At 60.2% G+C, this 22,380-nt stretch overlaps 1 long non-coding RNA gene across 1 annotated transcript; it reads left to right on the top strand.

The window, feature by feature from the left end:
- Positions 1–3,907: 3,907 nt before the first annotated feature.
- Positions 3,908–8,959, top strand: LOC104850346. The gene is made up of 3 exons (XR_776940.1): positions 3,908–3,971; positions 6,429–6,560; positions 8,726–8,959. It is a non-coding gene; the product is annotated as an uncharacterized LOC104850346 (long non-coding RNA).
- The last annotated feature ends 13,421 nt before the right edge of the window (positions 8,960–22,380 follow it).

The following is a 22,380-nucleotide window of genomic DNA, read 5'->3' as shown; positions in this document are numbered from 1 at the left end:
CCTGTATGTCGGTACTGCCGCCTACCCCTCTGTCCGTCCAGCAGCCAGAGTGCTTTCACTCTTCTGAAGACCAGACAGCCACTGTCCTGGGGGCTCAGCACTGGGCCAGGGGGTGCTGGAATCCCATGCTGGCATGGATGTGTCTGGATGAGGCCCTCAGAGCACTGATTGAGGAGTCAGGAGGAGCTGGGGCTTGAGAGCCAGGGATGACCCTTCCAGGAGGTGGTTCTGATCCATTGTCAGTAGCACAAGGTGACCATGCCGGTGGCTGAGTACAAAGCCCTGCCTACAGGGACCTGGCATAACTGTGGCATGGTGAGACCCAGAGTGGAACAGCTGGGTGTGTCAGGTTCCCACGGGGTGGGTGAGGGGCTGGGAGGGGTCCTGTGAGGTGGAGGTAGGGGTCAGGCTGAATGAGGCTCCCAGAGGTGGGTCATGTGACTGTGGTGTCACCTGTGTGCCCTGAGCTGAGGTAGGGATTTGGCACTGCCAGCCTCTCTCTCTAGCCCAGCCCACCCTTGGTGTCCCTGGATCTTCCGGGGACTCCTGTTGCCATGGAGACAGGGCCCAGGTCCACCAGGGTGGGGGACCCTTCTCCTGGAGGCGGTGAGGTGTGGCCAGGAGAGCCAGTGGACTGAACCCACCTGCACACCAGTACTAGGAGGTGTGGGGAGGCCCCAGCGCCATCCCTCCAGGGTGGGCAGGGCACAGTGCCTGTTGTCCAGTGCCATGGTGGTGGGCGGGGCCTGTAACACCCCAAAGACCAGCTGTCTCCTGACCGACTGCTGCCTGACTGTGGCCTAGGGCAGAAGCCTCTCTTGGGGACAGGTTGGCCTGGCCTGGGTCTGGGCTGGGAGGGGCTGTCTGTGGGTGGGGTGCGGGGGCTGCAGCAAAGCTGGGCCAGGAGGGCGCTGCCCCTTGGGGAGCCCCTCAGGGAGCTGCAGGGAGACCAGGAAGTGGGGTGGATGGGCTGGGGCCTCTTCCTCCCACTTGCCTTCCCTCTCCCGGCTCCCTCTCCACCCCCAGCTCCTCCCTCATCCCCCCTCTGTCCAGAGCAGCAGCACCCACCGGCTTGTGTTAGGAGGTGCTCACAGGGACCTCCGGCTCCTGGCTGTGCGGTAGTGGACTTCTGTGCCTGGCTGTCCTGCAGCCTGGGCCAGGCAGCAGTGGCCTGTCTCCTGTGCTGAGATCTCAGGCAGCTGGGTAGGGAGGGCGAGGGTCATTTCAGGTCAGGGCCCAGCATGTTCCGAGCTCCCAGCTCCCGGAGCCGACAGCGGCCCTTGTCCCTGGATACGGCCACTGCTGAAGACCCTATCCCATGGCTTCTGCTGGGCCAGTCCTCCGTGGCAGGCTTCACCCATGGGCCCGGTGGCCTTGGCGGGATCCTGGGGGCACCTCTGTCCTCAAGAAGGGCTCTTTGGAGAGGAAAAAAGAACACATTTCAACACCTCCAGATTCTGAAAATGGATTTCTCCCAGGGAAACAGAGACTCCAGCATGTTCTCTTCCCAGAGAGGGAGCCAGGAAAACAGCAGGGGGAGGGGCTCCGAGGGACCAGTGGGAATCTGGCAGAGGCGAGGAAGGCCTGGGTTCAAGTCCTGCCATCGTGGGCTGGCTGTGTGACTGGGACACACAGCCTTACCTCCTCAGGCTCAGTCTCCTTTTCTGTTCAGTGGGTAGCTCTGCCTGCACCCTGGAGGGGGCTGTGGATGGGCATCCTTTGTCCTTGTTCCTCTTCAGGATGGCAGTGTCAGGAGATGCAGATGATGCACCAGACCTTGCTGTGTGGCCTCGGGGAAGTGGCCAGGGTACTCTGGGCTCTGGTGTCTTCAGAAGGGCCAGGGCCTCCTCCTTGCAGGCAGGTGTGGGCCACACAGTCTGCTCTGGGGGTGGTCCGAGTGCCTGGGGGCTGTCGGTGCCCGGTGTGAGTTGCTTTGGCTGAGCCCTGTGTCCCCTCAGCCACCTGTTGGCCTCATGCATCCCACATGCATTGGCACAGCCGCAGGGCCGTCTCCCTGGAAGTCCCCTCCCTGGCTGGAGGGGTGCAGGCTCCTGTTTGGCTGTTTCTCCGTGGCCGCTGCCTGGGCCGTGAGGCTCTCGATTCCCTTCTCCAGACTCCCACGACAGAGGCTGCTCTGTTCAGTGTTCCACGACAGAGGCTGCTCTGTTCAGTGTTGCCCACAGCTTTTAGACCCCATAAACTGTGCGGCAGCCCCAGGCCCCGGGCTGTGGTGACTCAGCCAGGACTTGATCCCGAGTCCTCCTCTCCACACTGCTCCTGTCACCTCCACCTTCCCTGCCCGTCCCTCAGGGGTCAGCGCAGTCCTCAGTGCCACGCCCAGACCATCAGACTCTTCCTCCCTGTGGTGTGCAGTGGATTTGTCCCCAGGCTGTGGCCCCTGGGAGAGGTTGGGCATTATGTCTCAGGGGCAGATTCTAGCTGCCCAGTATCTGTTCCCTGCTTCTTCCTGGTGTAAAAGAAACCCAGATTCACACTGCACCACACAAAGATTCAAATTCTAGGCCTTCCTTGCAGTGGCAGGGTGACAGGTGACATTGCTGGTCCAGCCCCAGACGCATAAGACCAGAAGGTGGATTTCTCTGAGAACTAGCCCTCCTTTGAAAAGAAAAAGGAAAGCAATTTTCCAAGCCCAGGGCACTAGGAAATGAGATTTTTCTTTGAAAGTCCTCAGCCAGATGTGGTGGCATCTGCTTTTGTCATCCCAATACTGTGAGAGGCTGAGGCAGGAAGATCCCCAATTTGAGTCTAGCTTGGGCAGCTTAGTGACTTAGATCCTGTCTCAAAAAACAAAACAAAACAAAACAAAAAAGCAAAACACCACCACCACCAACAAAAAACCCTCCCAAGGGCTGTGCATGTGTGTGTGCATGTGTGCGTGCATGTGTGTGTGTGTGTGTGTGTGTGTGTGCGTGCGTGCGTGTCTGGAGTGCAGTTCAGTGTAAAGGCCCTGGGTTCAGTCCCCAGAACTGAGAAGCAGACAGGAAAACAAGATGAAAACCCAGATTTGGACAGAGAAGTTGATGGGCTACAGAATCGCCCAGCAGAGGCTGGGTGGGGTGAATTGTAAGAGAGCACAATATTCCGGTGAGACTTGCAGGTGACTGTGGTCCCCACAGAGGAGGGAGGCATCCTTGGCGAGAGGGAGAGTGAGGCCACTTCCTTCCTGGCTTCCCCTTTCTTGCACCCCAGCTGTCTAGGGAGTGCAGCAGACCTCCATGTCTTCCAACAGGAGGCTGCAGAGGGGAGGGGCCCCGGAGCCCCTCGGGCTGATGCCCCTCTGCCTACCCTGGCCACCCCTCAGAGCTGCCCTGGCTGAAGCTTCCCCTGGTCACACCTGCTGGGGCAGCGAACTGCCAGGGGACAGTTGGGAGCCCCTGCTCAGGGGGTCCAGCACCAGGACGGGCAGAGAACTCAGCACTGGGCTGAGGGGTGGGGTGGCAGAAGCTCTGGGATCCCCCTCTGCCCCTGACCTGGGTTTTGTAGCTTCATCAGTACACAGAGGGGTTCAGAGGGGACTGGGCAGTTGGTGGCCATGCCCTTTTAGATGGCCTTCCCCACCTGCAGCTGCCGTTTCCTTGCGGTTGCCGTGACCTGACAACTTGGTGAGCTACTCCAGCTGCTATGGCTAATGGCACAGTGCTGGGTGAGCCACAAAGAGGTTCACTTGGTTCTGGGGTGCAGGCTTGAGGGGCCGCACCTGGGGTGACGTTGCTGACCAAGTCCCCGAGGTGGCACTGGCCACAGTTGGATGACATCCACAGATCTCACAGGAGGCCTGGTTTTGACACGCAGACCCTTGAGGACGCTCAAGCCTGCTGCAGACCACCTGGCCCAAACCTCTGGACATGGCCCTGCCTGTGTCACCTGCACAGCATCCTGGGGAGACTTCGCCTGTGGGTCATGAGCCTTTCCACAGTGAGGTGGAGCATGAAGACCTCCATGGGTGACAGGTGCGACTGGGCTCCTCGGGCTGCCGTCCTGCCTTTGCCTGCCATGCCTGGCTTTTGCATCTTCTGGGGGATGCTGGCCCTGGTGGGTCCGTTACTCCAGCGGTGTCTTCTCCCCCGTGCTCATTTCTTTCTGCTCTGTGGTGACTGGGCCCCTACAGAAGTGGACTGAGATGGAATGGGGCTGCTGGGCTCCTGAGGACTCCAGAAGCCCCCTTGGTGGTCCCAGTAGCGGAATCCTCAGCCAGTGGACCAGCGCTCTGCTCCCTCCTTCAGTGGGCTTTTTGGGGTGCCCAGTGGCATGACCCCACTTGCTCAGCACACCAGCCCCGGTGTCCCTCCTCTTTGTGCCCCCTCCGCTCTCACATCCTGGCCCACCACCTACCCCGTGTCCTCACCTCGGGACACCAGCAGGCCCCAGGCCTGCCCTTGGGGCACTGGGAGCTGGGTGAGGGGACACATGAGTGCCTTCACGGGGAGTCTGAGTCTCAGAGGTGGCCAGGCTAGGGGAGGGGATGCAGCCCATTCTGTGTTCCTAGGCTCCGGCCCCTCCCCAGTGACAGGGTGCTGCTGACCGGGAAGCGGATGGTGGGCCCACAGCAGGCAGTGGGTACTGGAGGCAGGTCCTGCAGCTGGCATGGTCAGCGGGACTGATCAGGGATCCCACGGCCAACTGTGGGTGCAAGAAATGTCAAAGACCGGGGCTGGAGGGCCCAGGGTCCAGCGGGGAATGATGTCCACAGAGGCCTCAGCGTAGGTGCCGACCTGTGCCACCCTCGTGCTGGGGGCCCATGTCCTGCACCCTGGGAGCCTCTGAATCCCTCCATCGGCTCCTCTCATGCTGGTTCCACTGCTCCCCTGGGAAGGTGGCCTGTCTCAGCTTTTTCCCCTGGGCTCCCCCACTGTACTGTGCTGCTCTGTGAACCTCAAGGACCTGCTGAGGGTGTGGGCTGGCAGAGTCCCCACTCTCAGGGGTGCCCTGAGCCCCAGGGCTCCTGCTGCTGAGCAGCAGAAAGCTGAGGGGTCCCAGGAGGGTGTTGGCTTGGAGTTCTCCCCGAGGGCTGCCCCAGAGGAGGATGGGTGAAGTGGCAGGTGGCACTAGCCACGCCTTTGCCCCTGCCCTGCCAAGGCCCATGTGGTCACTCCCCCCACCAGCAGCCCTAGCTCCCAGCAGCACCCATCCAAGTGCACAGAGATCCCTCTTGCCAGGTGGGGCTGGACATGCAGAGCATAAGGCCTTGGCCTCTGAGGATGGGGATGGCTTCACCGTGTGAACAAATGCTTTTGGGGCCACCACATGGCAGGGCAGTTGAGGATGGTGGCCCTGAACTGTCTGCCCCAGCCCTGCTGCTGGTCAGCATTTTCCAGAAGACCAAGCCCCAAGAGGCAGGAACCCATCTTATTCCTACCTCAGGACCTTTGTACTTGCTGTTCGTACTACCTTGAATATCTTCCCTTGAGAGTTGTGTGGTTACTGCTGGGTTGGCCACAGAGACAAGATCCAAGGTAACAGTGATGTAGGATGCGAGGGGACTGGTCAAGAAGTACAGGTCAGCAGGCCCTGACAGCATGCTTTTATGTTATATCTTTTTATCATCAGTTTTATTATTTAACTAATAATTGTGTTTTAAAATCACTGTACTTTTTAAGCTTAAATGCTTGTGACCAGGGTGACAGACTCTGAAAGCAGAAGTCAGCTATGCTGGATACGTACATTTGTCTAAGTAACTGTGCACACAGAACAGCAGTTTCCAGGTGCCCCTGGCTGACCTTGGAACTACCTGGCTGGGGGTGTGGAGGCAGGTGCTGTGCCCAAGAGTACAGGGGTCCTCAGTCAGCTGACTGGTGCCCAACCACTGCCTGTTCCCACAGAGCCCCTGGCTGCTGCATGGCAGGGTGGCATTTTGGGAGGAACAGCCAACCTGGATCTCAGCCTCCAGCTCTGTGTGCCCAGCTGTCCTTCCTGCCCATGGCCTTGAGGTCTGTGGGATGAGGTGGCCTTGGACACATGGTCCCTGCCCCTCTCCTCATCCTCCCACTGTCTCCAAGCCCTGGCCGTTCCTGGTCCTTGCGGTGGAAGACCCTCTGCATGGCCAGTTCCCCCTGGGGCCAGGCTCTGGGCTCCACCACCCCTCTTCTAGGAGATCCAGTGTCCCCCACAAGGGCTGCCTGTGCCCAGTCTGTGCCCATCCTGAGAAGGCCTTGTTGGTCCCTCTGGAGCAGTCGGCTTGGCTGGCACTTGGGTGGGGCGGGGCTGTGATCCTAGGCTGGGCAGGAGGAGCAGGCAGCCTGTGGACGCCTGCCCCTCTCTGGCGCTGCAGAGGGACGGTCCTCTTGGCACCGCAAGCCACACTGCAGGGCTGCAGCTCCTGGCCTTGGCCAGGCTGCTCTGGTCACCCTCTGGCTTGCCTGGGGAGGCCCTAGGCCTGGCTGGTGCTAACCTAGCAGCTGCTCCACCAGGCCTTGCAAGCGCTGTGTTCGAGACAGACCTGTGTATGTCCTTGAATCACTTGTCACGCTGGGGATGAAAGTCCAGGATCTCAGAGGTCAACCCCGGAAGGAGCCATCGACAGCTGCCAGCCCAGCCTCCAGGTCAGTGGAGGCGGCAGGCACACAGGAGGAAAGGGTGTGGGTGATGGTGGCCAGCGGTGCAGAACCCAGAGTCCTGCAGCTCCCTGCAGGTGTCCACCTGGCCCCGGCCCCGGGACTGTCATGGCTGCAGGCTGTTGGCTCCAGGAGGCTGTGGCCTCTCCACCAGCTGACCCCCTTTCTAGGCTCAGGAGAAGGGTTTGTGAGGAATTCACCATTTGTTCTTCAAATGTTTTGCATTTTTCCTGGAAATTGGAGTGATCCCAGAAGGGCCTGGAGCTGCCGGCCTGACCTCGGCAGGATGCAGCAGTGCTGGCTGTGGAGTCTTCGATTCTGAGGCAGCCTTTCCAGGAATTGCTGCTTGGTGCCCTGAGGCTGCAGGACCAGGATCAAGGGTGGCTGCTGCTGGGGGTGCAGGTGGGGTGGAGTAAAGCCGGAAGTGAAGCCCCTGCGGGGTTTCTCAGCCCACCGGGCCCTTCCCAGGGGCTTCTGAGGCTTTGGCTTCCTGAACAGTGAGTGGCCATAGCACTGCTATGGAATTGAGCTGCTGTACGACTTAGGGGAAGGCCCTGCAAGTCTCTGAGCCTCTGCTTTCTTGTCTTTAAACAAGAGAATGGGAAGTGAATGGCACATTGGAAACTCAGCACTCTGGGAAGCTGAGGCAGGAGGATTTCAAATGACTTGAAATTTCAAATGACTTGAGCCCAGCCAGCCTGGAAATTTAGGAGTTAAGAGAGATGTCTCAAAAAAAAAGCAAGGGAGGTGAAGAGTGGAGATGTTTTCCATGCTGCTTGCCCAGTGGTCACTCTGGCCTGAATCACCATGGTGGATGGCTTTCTTCACCTTTCTGGGTCTTAGATTCTGCTTTCAGTTGGTGCGCATGCGTGAGTGAGGTAGGACCAAGCCTGCAGAGCCTGGAGGGGCTGGGGGCTCTGGGTGTGGTCCCAGCTATGCACCCTGCCCTGTGCTTTGCTGCCTGGCTCTTCTTAGGCCTGGGGCCTGTCCAAGTCAAGCTGGGCCCTCCGTCTTTGGCCTAGACTGGGTGCTCACTGTCTCCCACTCTGGTTCCTTCTCTTCCCTTCTCCTGCTTGGGGCAATGGCCTTGGCCCTGGATTTGGGGCCCTGCTCACTTGGCCTGGCTGCCTGCCTGAGCCCCAGGGTGGGACTCGGGCCCTCACAGCCACCCCTTCTGCTGCCCTTCCCTAGCCCAGCCTCTCCCAGGCATCTCCATCAGAGCATCCCGGGCAGACCACATGGCATGCCACTCTCTGCCAAAGGCACTGTGAGCCACTGGGCCTTTGGGCTTGGACCCCCACTCTATGCCCCCGGCTCCTCTGTGGTGAGGATTGCCCAAGACTGGGTTGGTGTGCTCGCTGTGTCCCTGTTGTCAGGGGTGATGCCTTCCTCCCCACTTGCTCTGGTGGACTTCCAGGCCCTGCCCCTGCAGGGTCCCCTTCCACCCCCCAAGGGGCGCTCCCATAAAGGAAGGGCACCGAGGAACGAGGAGTTTGCTGTGACACAGTGGAGGTGCAGAGTGGTCAGGGAACCATGGAGCTTTGAGGTTTGGGAGTGAGAGGCAGGAAGAGTAGGAGACGAGCAGACCCCAGCCTGGGCCTGAGGCTTCCATCCAGGCAGCAAAGGCTCCAGGGTGGTAGGGGCTCTTTGGGGACTCATGGCCCAAGAGGGGCCCGTGGGGACCCATGGAGTGGCACAGATGGCTTGGGTATGGTCTGTGCCCAGCACTTCCACCTGACCAGCAACCATGGCCCAGGCTGGGGGCTTAATGGCCCAGGGAGCCAGGGTTTTGGCCTCGTTAGCCAAATGTGGACCTTCTGGTGTTCAGGGCTGGCGCAGTGCAGCTTCCTGTTTGTAAGAGAAAAGGATTAGAAACACTTATTAAAAGCTTTCTTTTGAAAGGCATCAAAAGACTTCCTGAATGTCAAATGACTCTTATAAAAAGAGCCGTTTAATGACTTCAGTACCATGGAGGAGGGACGCAGGCCGGCTCCTGCTCACTCTCCTCTGACCGCGTGGGCTGCGGGGCTGACAGTGCCCGGCACGCGAGCCTCTTTCCCACACAGGTGGCAGAGGCGCTGCCAGGGGATGCGGGGCTGTGGAACGGCATGTGGAGGGGCCCTGCTCTTGCCCAGCCTCTCTCTTCCCTGCAGGTCTTGAACCCCACAGGCCCATTGCGCACCCCACGTTCCCAGCACCCCACCCTGTGCTGATGGACCCGGTGGCTAGCTGATCCTGCCACTCAGCCTGGCTACCACCTCTGCCCATCTAACCTGCTTGCCTGGGAGCCCCTGTGCCTGCCACGTGTGGCCTGGGCAGCGATCCCATGCCCTCTCGAGCTGCCCTCTCTGTCCTCTGTCCCCTGCCTGGGTGTGTGACACCACAGCCAGGTGCCTCTCTATCTTCCACTGGGCTCTTAGCTGAGGGTCTCGCCCCTCTGTTTTCTCAAAAGAGGGCATATTGTTACTCAGGCAGCTATGAAACACTTCAGTGCTCCTGGAAAATGCCAAGGAATTCTTGGAATAAAAATAACAATGAGTAAAGTTGCCTGGAAATGAGGCTGTGGAGCTGAGTTTGATTGTGCCCTGTTTAGAAGGGAAAATTAGCTTATTACCGCTGAGGTGAGGCAGGGTCCCTGCAGGAGGAAGAACGCTGCTGCCCCGGCCCCCACCTGGCTGGTCCCCTCCAGTGGGGGTGGAACTTGACTGGGGCGGTGGCTGACATTGGTCCCCCAGGGCCCAGTGCAGGGACTTGTAACCAAGCTGGCCCCGTCCCGCCTGTCCAGGGTGGGCAGAGATGGGGAGGCTTGGCACTGTGGGTGACACCTGCAGGGCGGGGCCTGTGACCCCCGATGCCTGCACCGGGACCTGCCTGCACCCCTTTCCTGCGGCTCTGCTGCCCTCAGGACCAAGCCAACACAGGGCTCACTGGTCTCCTTGCACTGTTGCCTGCCTCTTGTCATGCGTCCCCCTGACTTGGGCATAGGGTGCCGATCTGGGCCCAAAGCTGTTCCAGGTGTGTGGGTGCCAGTGCTCAGGGTGGGGTTCAGAGTGGGGGTGCTGGCCTGGGCAGCCGCCCAGGATAGGCCTCATCCAGTGAGCCACAGAGGACAAGAAGGCCCAGAGGGAGTGAGTCCCCTAGGACTATTTTCCAGCTGTGACACTGGCATTCCTTGCTTTTGGTCTTGAACTGAAGCATTGGCTCCGTTCTCTCCACCACTGACTCCTGGGGCTCTGTGGGCCACCTCACAGCTCTCTGCTGACTTCAGTGTGGCCTGGCTCCATCACTGTCTCTCCGTCTGCCCAGAGACAGCCCACGGTTCTGCTACTCTGGGTAGCTTGGGCAAATATGGTGGCTGCAACAAATTATCCCATCCATCCATCCATCCTTCCATCTATTTGTCTGTCCATTTGTCCTCTGTCCATCTATCCATCCTCCATCCATCTGTCCTTCCATCCATCCAATCTTCCATCCATCCATCCATCTGTCCATCTGTTCATCCATCCATCTTCCATCTATCCATCTGTCCATCTATCCTCCATCCATCTGTCCATCCATCCATCCATCCGTCCTTCCATCTATCCTTCTGCTTGTCTATCTATCCACCCTCCATTTTGCGTACCACTATGCGAGGCATTCCCTCATCATCAGAGGCCTGATGTCTGCAGCCCTTGTCCCTGGCTCACAGTGTGGGGTTGGGGCAGCCCCTTCTCCCTCTCCCTCTCTGAGCTGACCGCGGCCCCTGGCTGGAGATTTCGTGGTCAATCCCTGCTCTGCCTCCTCTTCCTCCTCTGTGCCCTCTCACAGGGTGCTTGTGGTGGCATCAGAGCCTACAGAGAGCCAGGACACACCCATCTTAGGGACCTGGGCTTGGCCCTGCCTTTGGAAGGTTTGCCATGCAGTGCCAGTGAGTGGGGTTAGTGCCCCTTTCAGGGACCCTCAGCATCCCCACTGCTCCACCCGCCCCCACCAGGAGTCACCCCCGCACCATGGTCCGGCACACAGTAGCCACTTAGTGGATGTTTGCTGTGGGGTGGGTGGGAGCTTGGACTCCAGAGGCCGGCCTGGCGGCTGTCTCTTCTGGCCACTCTTCCGGCCCAGCTGTGTCCCAGGCACAAGGCAGGAAAGGGCCCAGTCCTCTTAGTAGTGTTCCCAGATGTCGAAGCAGAGCCTCTCTGCCTGTGTTGCCTGGAGAGGAATCGCAGGGGACTCTTCTTCCTTCTGACCACTTTGCTTCCTCTCCCACACTTGCTGCGGTAAGGCAGTGGTTGCGTCTGACTTTGAAATTCCTTCAGAGAACATTGACTGGGAAAACTCAGAGGCCTGCACCCCAGGGGAGCCTGCTGGTGCTCCTGATGTCAGGCTCACCTTGATGCCCCTGACATTTCTCCTGGATGCTGCACCCATCTTGTCACCTATGTTTGGTTCTGAGCCTCCAGCCTCCTCCTTCAGGCCTATGTCTGTTACTGCCTGTTCCGCCCAGGCCCTCTCCCCTTTCTCTTGACTCTCTTTCCTTGCCTATACCTCCAGCACCCCTTCCCAGCCTGTGGGTTGGGTTTGACCTCACAGATGGAGGGGCCAGGGCTTTTGGTGCCCACTGGCTTCCAGGACAGCACACTATGGAGCGGGAGAGCTGTATTCCAAGCCTAGTGCTTCTGCGCTACACCTGTGGCCATGGCTGAGCCCCTGGGTTCCCTTAGCCCTGTGGTGGGTTGGGGATAGCCTGGAGGGTGCGGTGTGCACTTCCTGTATCCTCTCTTGGCTGCTGCCTGCCTCATCTGCACATGACCTGTAGGATGACTGCAGGTGGCTGTGTGGATGAGGGGTCACGAGACTGAGGGTCAGTGGTGCGCTTGGGGACGCTCTGGCCCCAAGTAGGGCTTTCTACAGGGCTGAGAAAATCCATGGCTGGCTGGGACCCTGGATCGGGGAGCTAGGTGTGGGGCACAGATGGGCAGGGGCAGAGCAATGACAGAGGGAGGGGAGGCCTCTCGGCTTCTTGTCTTCACTTGATCTTAGCCAAAAGGCCGAGAAGAGATCGGCTTCTTGTCTGCAGCAGTTATTGAACTGATATTCAGTAGAGCGGGTGAAAGGGATGGAAGGGTCAAGGGAGGTAGCATGAGCCCTTTCCCAGGTCCCAGAGTGGCCTGGGTCTCTCCTGGGGTCACAGGGCCTCATGCAGGACAAATGGGAGCAGAGTCAAGACCATCCGTCATTCCCTGCTGCTTGCAGCACTGAGCCCTGCTCTGTCCCCCAGGCCAGTGGGCGCGCCCGCCAGGCTGGGGTAGCTCTTCCTCTCCCTCTTCCTCCTCCAGGTTAGGAGACCTGGCAGCCCAGATGAAGATGGAGGAGGAGCTAGCCCAGCTACTGCCCCAGGCTGCCCAGGGGCTTGGGCACCCAGGAAGAGCACAAGCAGAGCCTGTGGGTGGATGGGTGGACTGGAGAACTGGCCCTTTCCACCTGCTCTGAGACCCGTGCCCTTTCCAGGCCCTGAGCGGTGTATGTGGATTCTGATGGATGGGCGGCTGGCCCTGGTCCTGTGGGGTCCAGAATGTGGGAAACTTGGAGAGAAGCCACGCTCCCCTCAGGCCGTCTGGGTGGTCGAGACCAGCCTGGAGTGGTGCTGGGGACCCTGCATGGCCTACCCTGCTGGCTGCTAAGGGTGCTGGGCAGATGGGGGGGCACAGAAAGACTGGGGGGTTGGTGTCGGCAGAGATGAGGCTGCCAGACGCGGGCAGCCATCCAGGCCCGCATGGAGACCAGCTCTGCTAATTAGCTCCCGCCCACCCACATCCTCCCCTCCTCCCACGCACAGGCTCACGTGCGGCTGCCGCGCACCCGGAATCACCCCGCACCCCCAGATCCGCCCGGCAGCCCCGCACCTTCTGGAGGCAGCCCAGCCTCCTCTCCCCACCGCCCACACATGGGACAGAGACCCCTGGGCCTCGTGGCCACAGTGATGCACAGCAGTGGTCCCTGCTGCCACCCCAGCTGACCCCGCCTTCTGACCCCGGGTCCCTCAGGCCGGCAGAGTTACAGCAGGGTCTGCCCACCATGTGTGCAGCTCTGCCCCTGCCCCCGTGCCCCTGTGCCCTGCTGTCCTGCCTCGGAGCCACTGGCTACCAAGGGGAGGAGGAGCCCAAATCCACCCTCCTCCCGAAGGCGCTGGAGTTGGGTCCTGTGTCCTGGAGATGAGAAAGTGACTAAGACAGGGTGGCTGCCACCTGTGCCTCTCTCTCTGAGCCCCAGCCCCCACCTGTGCCATGGTCTGTGCGGTGGGCTGGTGATGCCAGGACCTGGGTGTGCTGCTGCCCGCTGCCCTGGCCAAGGCAGTGCTTCCGAGCCTCCCCTGCCACTGCAGCCCCCACACCCCAGTTTCTTTTCCAGCTGGTGACAGGACAGCCCTTCTTCTGGCCATGCCCTCCCCACCCTGCAGGTCACCCTTGTGTCTGAATCCCTGTAGGCTCCCTAGACCCTGCCTAACCCCTGCAGCTCTCCCATGGCACACCCGAACTTGGTCACACCCGAAGGCCCTGTGTATGAACAGCGGTGCCCTGAATGTCTCCCCAAACCCAGGAACCCTGCGCTTGCCCTTGGCCCCTGGATCCTGCCCCTTCCTCCCAGTGAACCTAAGGGGTGTCCCAAGCCCTTCTTCACATAGTCATGGGGGTTGGGGATCCTCTGGAGTGAACTCTGTCCCTGTGTTCCTACCTCGGACCCTGGTCTCCCCAGGCTGGAGGGGAAGCTGGAAGCCACACCTTCCTGCCACCAAGCCTGCACACTCCCCTGGACCCTCTTGGTTCCGGGCTCAGCCTCCTGCTCTTTCGGCTTCTTCCCTTACAATACCCTCCTGAGCGTTCTACCCTGGAGCTCAGGCACGTGGACAGTAAAGGTGTGCTGTCCTGGGCCCTTGGAGGCAGCCAGTCACCACCCTGGATCCTCCCCATGGCAAGGCAAGAAGGTGTAGCCCCTGCCGGCCCTGTGTTCCTCACCCCAGTGTGCAGGGTTTGCCAGAGGAAGGTCCCAGCAGGACCTGGAGCATAGGAGGGTGAGCTGGCACTGAAGGCCTCCCTTTCTCGGTCCTCTCCCCAGGGTTACCACGGTGCTGCCCTCCCACCCCACCTGCGTAACCTCCTTTTACTGAGCTCTGCCCTTTTCCACCATTGGGGGTGCCCCTACCCTGTAGGCCTCCTGTTCTCAGGCCTCCCTGGCTCTCCTGGCTCGGCTGGGTGGTGGTGTGGCTGGGGTCCTGTTTTGTTTTTTTTGGTACCGGAGATTGAACTCAGGACCTTGCACTTGCAAGGCAGTCAGTGGAACCACTAAGCTACATCCCCAGCCCATGGGGTCCTGGTTCTTGGCACAGCTCCTTCAGAGGTTGCTGGAGGAGCAGAGGCCGGGTGTGAGGGAGCCAGGCTGGGCGAGCATGCAGGTCCATCCTCTGGTGGCCGTGAGTCCAGCCTGGGCCAGGTGAGGGGCCGTTTGGCCTTGCATAACCTTCACCTGCTGTGCAGGGATGCAGGGAGTGGGAGCCTGTGATTAGCTCGGAGATACAGAGTGTTTGTCATGTTCTGCAACGTGGCTGTGGATACCTGCCATCGCTTATCATTATAATTAAGTACAAGTTGGCAGGGGGTGGGTGAGGAGCCTCAGTCCAGCTCACCACCTGCCTGCCTTCGAGGGTGAGGACTGAGTGTCACAGAGCTGTCCACCCTGGGTCAGCATCTGTTTCAGTCCCCAGCCCAGGCCACGCACAGGACACCCGGGCTCCTGCAGTGGACTTTGGGGACTCATTGTGGCTGCGGGAGGACCGGGGCCACCCTGGAGGGACAGTGGAACCTGCACTTTGGTCTTGTCCCCCCTGGGGTCTCTGGATCTGCTGTATACAAGTGACAGCGGGAAGGCTCAGGAGAGAAGGTGAGAGAGGCAAAGTTCTGCAGCTCTCCCACACTGTGTGCAGCTCTCTGGGCTTTGTCAGGCCCCCAGGGAGACCTGCTTGATGCAAGAGAGCCTTGCAGGGCCCTCCTGAAGCAGTCCCCCGTTGACACCTACTATCGGCATGGCTGGCTTTTAGACCCAGTTGTGCCTATGATAAGTGGTGAGAAAGGCACTCACTCCCTGGAGGACCCTTTCCTCTATTCTGGGTATTGCATTGGAGTCAGAGGCTCAGTGGCTTTAGAGACAAACACAACAGAATGTTGACTGACCAAAGGGGAGCATGAATAATACAGGCAGCACAGGGAGTCACACTCACATTGATTGGGTTTTGGGGTTAAGGTCAAGGGACTCTTAGTCTGGTGGGGAGACAGTCAGGGGCACAGTACAGCCAGTGTGAGTCTGAGATCTTCATTCATGGTAACTTCCACTGGAAAGTGAGGAGCTGGAGTATGAGGCTTCCTCCTAAAGGTCTACTTGCAGATCTGCTTCTTCCCTGCTTCAGAGATAGTAAAGAGATGTTATCCAATTGATCAGTTTCGATCAGATGGTTACCTGTGCACTGTGTTGAGGACTCTGCTATGTAATAGGAACTTGGTGGGGGAAGATTGGTGATCGATTAGTGATGTCTGCCGTGAGTGCAGCAATCACAAGACAGGACCTGTGTGCCTGTTCTAGGTTGAATAGTGCAGAGTATTAGACATGAAAATGTCTTGGACCTCTCATGCTATAGAAGGGGTGACAGAAGTCCAGTGATGTGCAGGGACCTCACAATCAATGATGGAACAAGGCTGGAGCCCCAGCTAGGCTAGGCTGGCTCCTGCTGGGTACCTGGACAGGGCTTTTCAGGGCAGCATCTCCAGCACGATGGGCCAGGGCTGGAGAGAGAGGAGGGAGGGTTCTTGAGGTCTGAAGGCCACATAGCAAGTCACAGTCCCTTCCCAAACTCATCTGCAGCACGATTTGTTTCAGGATGAAGGGAGACCCTTCCTGCTCTAAGTGTTTTGGGATACACTTGTCTGTCCAGGGGAGCAAGACAGGGCTGCATCTTGGCTGCACATCACTTACTCTTCAGCCAAGGACACAAATCTCACCCTGGGAAAGCAGAATCTCACAGGGCTTAGAAGGCCGAGGGCCTGTTGTGCAGCAAGCACCAGCAGCTGCAGCTACGACACCTGGCGTGGGTTCTGGGGGCAACTGTGCCTGCAAAGGCCTGGAGTGAGCGAACATATGGGAGGCAGCCCCACCTTGCTCTCCTGCCAGCACCGCAGACTGCAGCAGGCCAGCCTTTCTGTGAATCCTGCGGAGGAGCCCCATGGGCTGGCAATGCCTGGGTCACCAGCCTGGGCTGATGCTTGTGAGAGCTGGGTCTGACAGGCTGGACAAAGTGGCCAGGGCTGGACGACTACAGTGTGTTCCTGCGAGCACCCTGCTGGCTCCTGGGTTGGCTCCTGCCTGCATGGCGTTGGGAAACCTTGGTCTCTCTGGGCTTCTGTGTGCCACTCTGTAAAACGGAATTGAGGCCTTGTACCCACAGGATGGTGCTGCTCTGGCAGGCACTGGATGGTGCCCAGTGTACTGGGATCTCCCTGTGCCCACCCGTCACCTCCTCTGTCCTCTCCATCCATGTATGACACTGCACAGTCAGGTGGACACAGGCCCCCTTCTGCACTGTTGCCTTCTGTGGCGCCTCCCTGGTCCCAGACCCTGCTGACCTGTGAGGTCTCCCCGGTGCCTGCCTTTGCACAAAGGACTCTGAGGCTGGCAGGGCTTCCAGACAGGTCTGGGCAGCTTGCCAGCTGGTGGCCCTGCCACTGTGACTGCTGGCCACACGTGGATAATCCTTAGACCCTGCAGGATGCATGGCCCACTGGGAATAGCCCTGCCCGCTGCAGGAGCCCAGCCCATGTCGCAGAGGCTGTGAACAGGCTGTGGGTCAGTGTTCCCAGGGCTGGGCTCTCCCAAGCACAGCCATGACTGGGAAGGGGCTGTGAGCACCCCTTGGGGCAGCAAATGAGCGCGCAACTCTCCCCTCATCTCCCCTCCAGCATTCTGCTGCCGGGGGTGGTGGGCATCAGACACAAGGGTGGAGTGGGGAGGGCCGCACCAGCTAGTCTTGAGCCACGGTGCAGCTGTGCCTGAGAGCTGCCACTGGTCCCTCCTGGGCGCTCGCTGGCCCATGCTGCCTGCTCCCCCAGGCTCCCCCAGGATCTGCCTGCCAGGGGCTTCCTAGCTGCCGTGAATTCTTTTAACCCCACACCTCGGGCAGGACCAGCTGGGAGTGCAGTTTGGGGGAATGCAGGACTCTGGGAGACTGGGGCTGAGCTGCTGCTGACAGGACCCTGAGAATTTTGGGAAATGATCTCTTGCGTGGCCAGGCCGCCTGGCATGGCCGACCCGCATGGTTCAGGGCATGGCCGAGGGCCTGGCTGAGGCGGCGTGTGCTGTGGGTGTATGCGTGGACCAGGTGCGTAGGGATGTGGGCCTAAGGCCTTCTTCAGGAAGCAATGGTGCCCTCCCTTCTGGGGCACCTCCTACCTGGAGCCCCACCCTTTCCGATTCCTGGCTTCTGAGACTCTCTGCTGGGTGTCCCACTGAGCTCTGTGAAGTCCCCAGCCCCCGCCTGTGCCACCTCCCTCATCCCTGGGATGAGGGGCTGGGGACCAGGCTGGCCCCAGGGATGATGTCCTGGCTGTGCGTGGCTGGGCACCTGTGGGCCTCTCCCCAGACCACAGTGTCGCATCCCTTCCTTCCAGGCCCCGCCTCTCTGGTAGTTGCAGGTGGCTTTGGTTGAGATTTGGACGACGTTCTCCCTCTAAGAGCCACTCTGGGAAGTGGGACTCACACTGCTGTGACTGTCCCGCTCTGCGAGGTCCCCCCTTCCTCAGCCTGGAGTGGCCTGCAGTGGGGTCTCAGGCCGGGCTGAGGTCTCTCTCAGAGGAACAGGCCCGGGCTTTGGGGCGGAGGGCAGGTGTCCCTTGAGTAGCCCCCAGCTTTCCAGCCTCCCCCGAGCCCTGTTGGTCTGAACAGAAGCCTGCTCAGTGCTGACGTGAGGGTCGAGAGGCCAAGAAGGCTGCCAAAGCCATGCTGCTGTCAGCGGAAGCCTGGGGAGCAGGCTGCACAAGGCAGGGTGTCCCACTGGCTTCAGGGTCTCCCACCCTGCACCCTTTGGGAGGTGACAGCACTTGTGGGCTCCTTGGGCTACCTCTGGAGCCAGAGATAGGGAAACCGAGGCAGAGGTCATACAAGTGTTGGGTGGACGCTGGGCTCTCTGCCATCCAGAGCTCAATGACTTCCTTTCCTGGCTTTGTGATGCTCAGGGCCACAGGGCGGGCTTGGGGCTCCTTCCTTAGGGGCCTTTGGTGGCACAGACGCTGGTGAGCCAGAGCCATGTCCCTGAGTCTCCACCCAGGCCTGCACACACCACAATCCTTGTGCAGGTGGCCAGGGCTGGGGCTCCTGCCTCACCCTCCCTCTTGTGGGTGTCTGTGGAGTGGGGATGGGGTGGGGTGCTTCTTGATGCAGGAACAGACCCTGTGAGGGGGGACGGGAGTGCGGAAGTCACACTGGCATCTCATGTTGGTGCCAGCAGCAGGTCGGTGCCAACTCGTGTTGCTTTATTAAAAACAAAAGAAAACAACATTGGGGGTGGGGAGTGAGGCTGAGCAGTAGAGCTTTTGCTGTGCTAGTTTGGGAAAAACCACAACCAAACCCGTGCTGTTCCTGCCTTACGGAGCTGCTGCCCCTCACCTGGCCCTGTGGGGATGCAGTCCTGGGATGCCAGGCAGGGCCCTCAGGGTCCATGAGCATCTCACGAGCCCAAACTGCAGCAGTGTGGAGCCAGGCTTGTGGCTCCCGGCTTCCCCCCTGGTCAGCCACGGGCTGCTGGCCCCAACACCCAGCTGTCCCTCAGTGCCCAGATCCGAGGGACTGGCCAGCCAAGGTCCCATCACCACCAGGAGGGCAAGTTGAAGCCAGGCAAGGGGAGCCGGGGCACTGTGCTCTCCATCCTCAGCCTCACGGCCACGGTGGCAGGTCTCCTAGCCTCATCTCTGCATTCTGGGCTGGTGTCCCCAGAGGCTCTGGCCGCTTTCTTACCCCAAGTTTGGGGGTGATGCCAGGAGGCCAGCTTAGCTGTCCCGCCTTCTGTTCTACCCTAGGAGTAAACAGGAACATTAAATCGCTACTTGGGGGTCAGGAGGCTGGAAATAATCAAAACACAGTGTCCTGTCCTGGGCCTGGGTGCTGGGCTGCCTGTCACCACCCCAGCCCTGCTGCCTGGGGCCTTCCCAGCCACGCCTCTGGCCTCTACTGCCCGTGGAGGCAGCCCGAGGCCCTGGCTGCCCTGCACTGGGAAGTGCCCAGAAGCCATGACCTGAGAAACTGGTAGCCTCTGGAGCCCTCAGCCTCCTTCCCCACTAGCCCTGGGACCCCAGGAGTTGGGCATGGGTGTGGGGGGCCATGGGGGCAGGGGTGCCCAGAACTCATCTCCACTGACCTTCATCTGCTTTCGAATGGCTCTGTGCAAGGCTCTCCTGCCTCAGCACACAGAGCCCTGGCCAGGGAGGTGGGCCTGGGGCACATGGGCCAGGGTGGAGGGCCTGGTCTTGTCTCCATCACAGGGCACCGGGCCCCGATGTCCTTTCTGAAGGACCAACCCTCTGCTCCCAGCAAGCCCTGATGGCGGCTTCCTAAAGGGGAAACTGAGACTCAGCTAGCTCTTCCCCAAAGTCCAGAACTTCTTCACCAGGGTCACCCTGGGCCACCTTAGACACTTCTGGCTCTCTCTGGGTCCCCCTCAGGGTCTCTGGTCTCTGAGGGAGGAAGACACATGGAGTGTGCTCAGCGGACACAGGGCACAGCCCCGCGGGGTGATGGCCACCTTCACTCAGCCCTGTCCTGCCTGCAGGGTACCCTGTGGGGACCCAGGGAGGGGAGCGTGTACTCGGAGCTGGGCCCTGCACGGTATCAGGCCTCGGCCAACCTGGCAGGACCACTGGTGGGATGCAGGTATGTGCAGCCCCTGCTGGAGCCAGGCAGGAGGAGGACTGAGACCAGTGTAGAGCAGGGGTGTGCATGGGGCGGGTGACACAGGGTGGCCTCAGCAGCAGGGGGCAGGAGCCACAGTCCTTGGCATGGGGAGGAGGGGACGGCCAGGTCTCTGAGGCCCCTAGTGGCCAGGCAGAAGTGGTAGCACTCACCCCGCGAGGGGGCTCCTTTTCCATACTGTGCAGCTCAGAGGGGCCAGAGGACCAGTTCTGGCCAGCAAGATGCATGGGTGAAGACTGTCCCTCCTGATGAGGGAAGCTGTGGGAGGGAGGCCCTCCCTGGTCCTCTTCCTGCTTCCTGCCTTTGAACATTGGGGTTGATGTTTGGAGCTGCAGCAGCACTCTTGCAACAATGAGGACATAGCCAAGGGAAGTCCTGGGGGCTGGCTGAGGGCTATGGAACCAACCCCTCTATGTTGAAGTCATACCTTGCCTGGGGTCTTTTGTTTGCAGCCCAGGGAGTGGACGTGGACTGAAGCCCTGGGTGTTGGGGGCAAAGCCCAGGGAGTGGGAGGGGAGGGAGAAAACTGATTGGTGCAGACAGAGCTCTGGCAAGAGGAGATGCCGCCCACTCTGGCAGGGAGAAAATAGCCACAGAGATGAGGAAAACTCAGTTAGTGGAGCTTCCCCGAAGCATGAGCCTGGGCTTTGCGTCCACCACCTCTTCAGCCACACAGGGTCACGTGCCGGGCCCCAGAGCTGCGCCCACTGCACAGATGGAAACCCTGAGGCTCTGTGAAAGCACTGCAGAGACCCAGACATGTAGGGAGGGGAGCTGCCCAGCATCGCTTGGGTGGGACAGGAAGCCAGGTCCTCAGCACAGGGGCACGGAGTAGAGGGAATGAGGGACCACGAGCTCTGCTGGGTGTGGAGAGCAGTGGGCAGCAGGAGAGGGAGGAAGGCGGTCAGGGCTCGGGCCTGTGGTGCTGGGCGCCTGGGTGTGGGCACACCCCTCCAGATATCTCCCGAGGTGGGCAGTCAGCTGCAGGCTTGGCCAGCGGCCACCGCAAACAGCTCATCCTTATAGCTGTTGAGTAACTGCAGCTAAGCCCTTCGGTCCGGGCCATTTTGGGACAGCATGGCTGCTGGTGGCCCAGGCAGGGATGGCCAGGACCCCCAACCCTGCCAGCTAGAGCTAGGCAGGAGGAAGAAGCCCAGGTGGGCAGATGGCTGGTTCAAGCCCCACCCTGCAGGTACTGCACCTCTCTGCTGTCATCTGTCAAATGGGTGCAGTGGCCATGTCTTGATAGTGAGAACAAAGCAAGAGGACTTAGGAGCTGGAGGAGGCGCTGGATGGCAGAAGGCTTGCCAGGCATGCACCAGGCCCTGGGTTTTGTCATCAGCTCTGTGAAACAAAGGGAGATGGTTTACATAAAGTCCCTGGTGCACCTGCCCTGGGGCAGAGATGGGGATCCTGAGGCAGAGGATAGAAACTCAGAGTCTACAAAGCCGTTTACCAGCAGAAACAAAGCTGGGTGCAGACACGTGGTCTGTGCCTTATCACACCCAGGGCATGGGCATTAGGAGGGATTCTGGCCTGGCAGGGCTTGGAAGGACCAGCCAGGCAGAGCAGGCCCTGGAGGACCCTGTCCTGGGCCACGCTGGGCAGCCCCAGAGGGAACGTTGTCACTGGCTGATCTGGTCCCAGTTTGCTTCCCAGTCCCTCCATTTTCTAGCTGTGACTTTGGGCCATCCCTGCTCATCCTGGCTCCATCGGGGCTTCCACCCAGTGCCCCTGACAAGGAGGCCTCTGGAACGTTCCTTTCCCCAAACTGCTGCCTGAGCAAGAAGCCAGGGTCCCTGGGGACATGCCTCCTTGGAAGCCCTCATCAGCAGCAGGAATGTCTGTGCTCCATGCCCCCAAATTGGCCAAGGAACTGCCTGGCTCCACAGAGCACTGACAGTTGCCTTTCTGCTCCAGTGAGTGGAGAGGCCCATCCCCACCGCATGTGTCTCTAGGGTCAGTGTCACGGAGGCCCTGGAGGGTGTCCCTGCAGCCCGCAGCAGCCCCGGTGGGTCAGACCCTGTGTTTCCTAGAATATCCCACTCTCCAAGGACCCCAGGCCACAGATGGGGAAACAGACCTTCTGCATTCTTCTGTAGGTCTCCCCTCCATACCTGGGCCTGTCCTGGGTACTAAGGACTTGGAGAAGGGTCTGCTGCACCCCCAGGAGACCGTCCTGCCATTCTCTGATGGGCCCAGTGGGTGCCAGGCCCCTGTGTGGGCATGCAAATGCCTGATGGGTGGAGGAGCTCCTGAGAAGGAACTGTTGCCACCTGTGAACCTGGATGGAGGCTGGGGGCCTCTCATCCCCCCACTCACCCAGCTCTGGGCTGCAGCCCTCGGGTCCATGACATGCATAGTCTCACCTGCGCTGGGACCTGCAGGACAGAAGTGTCCCTGTGCAGGTGCAGGACACTCCCCAGTGTCAGCAGCTGGATGTCATGAACCAAGGCTGGCTGCTGTCCACAAGGCTTTACTCACCAGCCTGGGGTGTGTGCAGTACCCAGGCCCATGTGCGTGCCTGTCCCTGGCCTACCCCATGCCAAGCCTCCTGCTTCCTGACTCCCAGTCTCCAATTCCTTGCCCCTGAGCAGTGGTGGGCAGGCCCACTGCCGCAGCACAAGTTGTGGGTGTCAGTGTTGTGTCCCGGTGACAGAAAGCTGTCAGCTGGCCGCTCTGACCCTCCTTGCTGTCCTGCTGTCCCACACCTGCACTGCTAAGCCCGTGACTCTGCCCTTCCTGGCAGTCAGCACAGTCCCGGTGTCTGCCCTCCCTTCCCAGGTCTTCACGTGCCAGCCTGCCAGTGTCAGTGCTCACTGTGGGC

The sequence above is a fragment of the Fukomys damarensis genome, unplaced genomic scaffold (assembly GCF_012274545.1).
Source record: "Fukomys damarensis isolate Sample0158 unplaced genomic scaffold, DMR_v1.0_HiC HiC_scaffold_21, whole genome shotgun sequence".
Lineage (NCBI taxonomy): Eukaryota > Metazoa > Chordata > Mammalia > Rodentia > Bathyergidae > Fukomys > Fukomys damarensis.
Note: the sequence above shows the minus strand (reverse complement) of the source record. Positions and strands in the feature narration are given on the sequence as shown.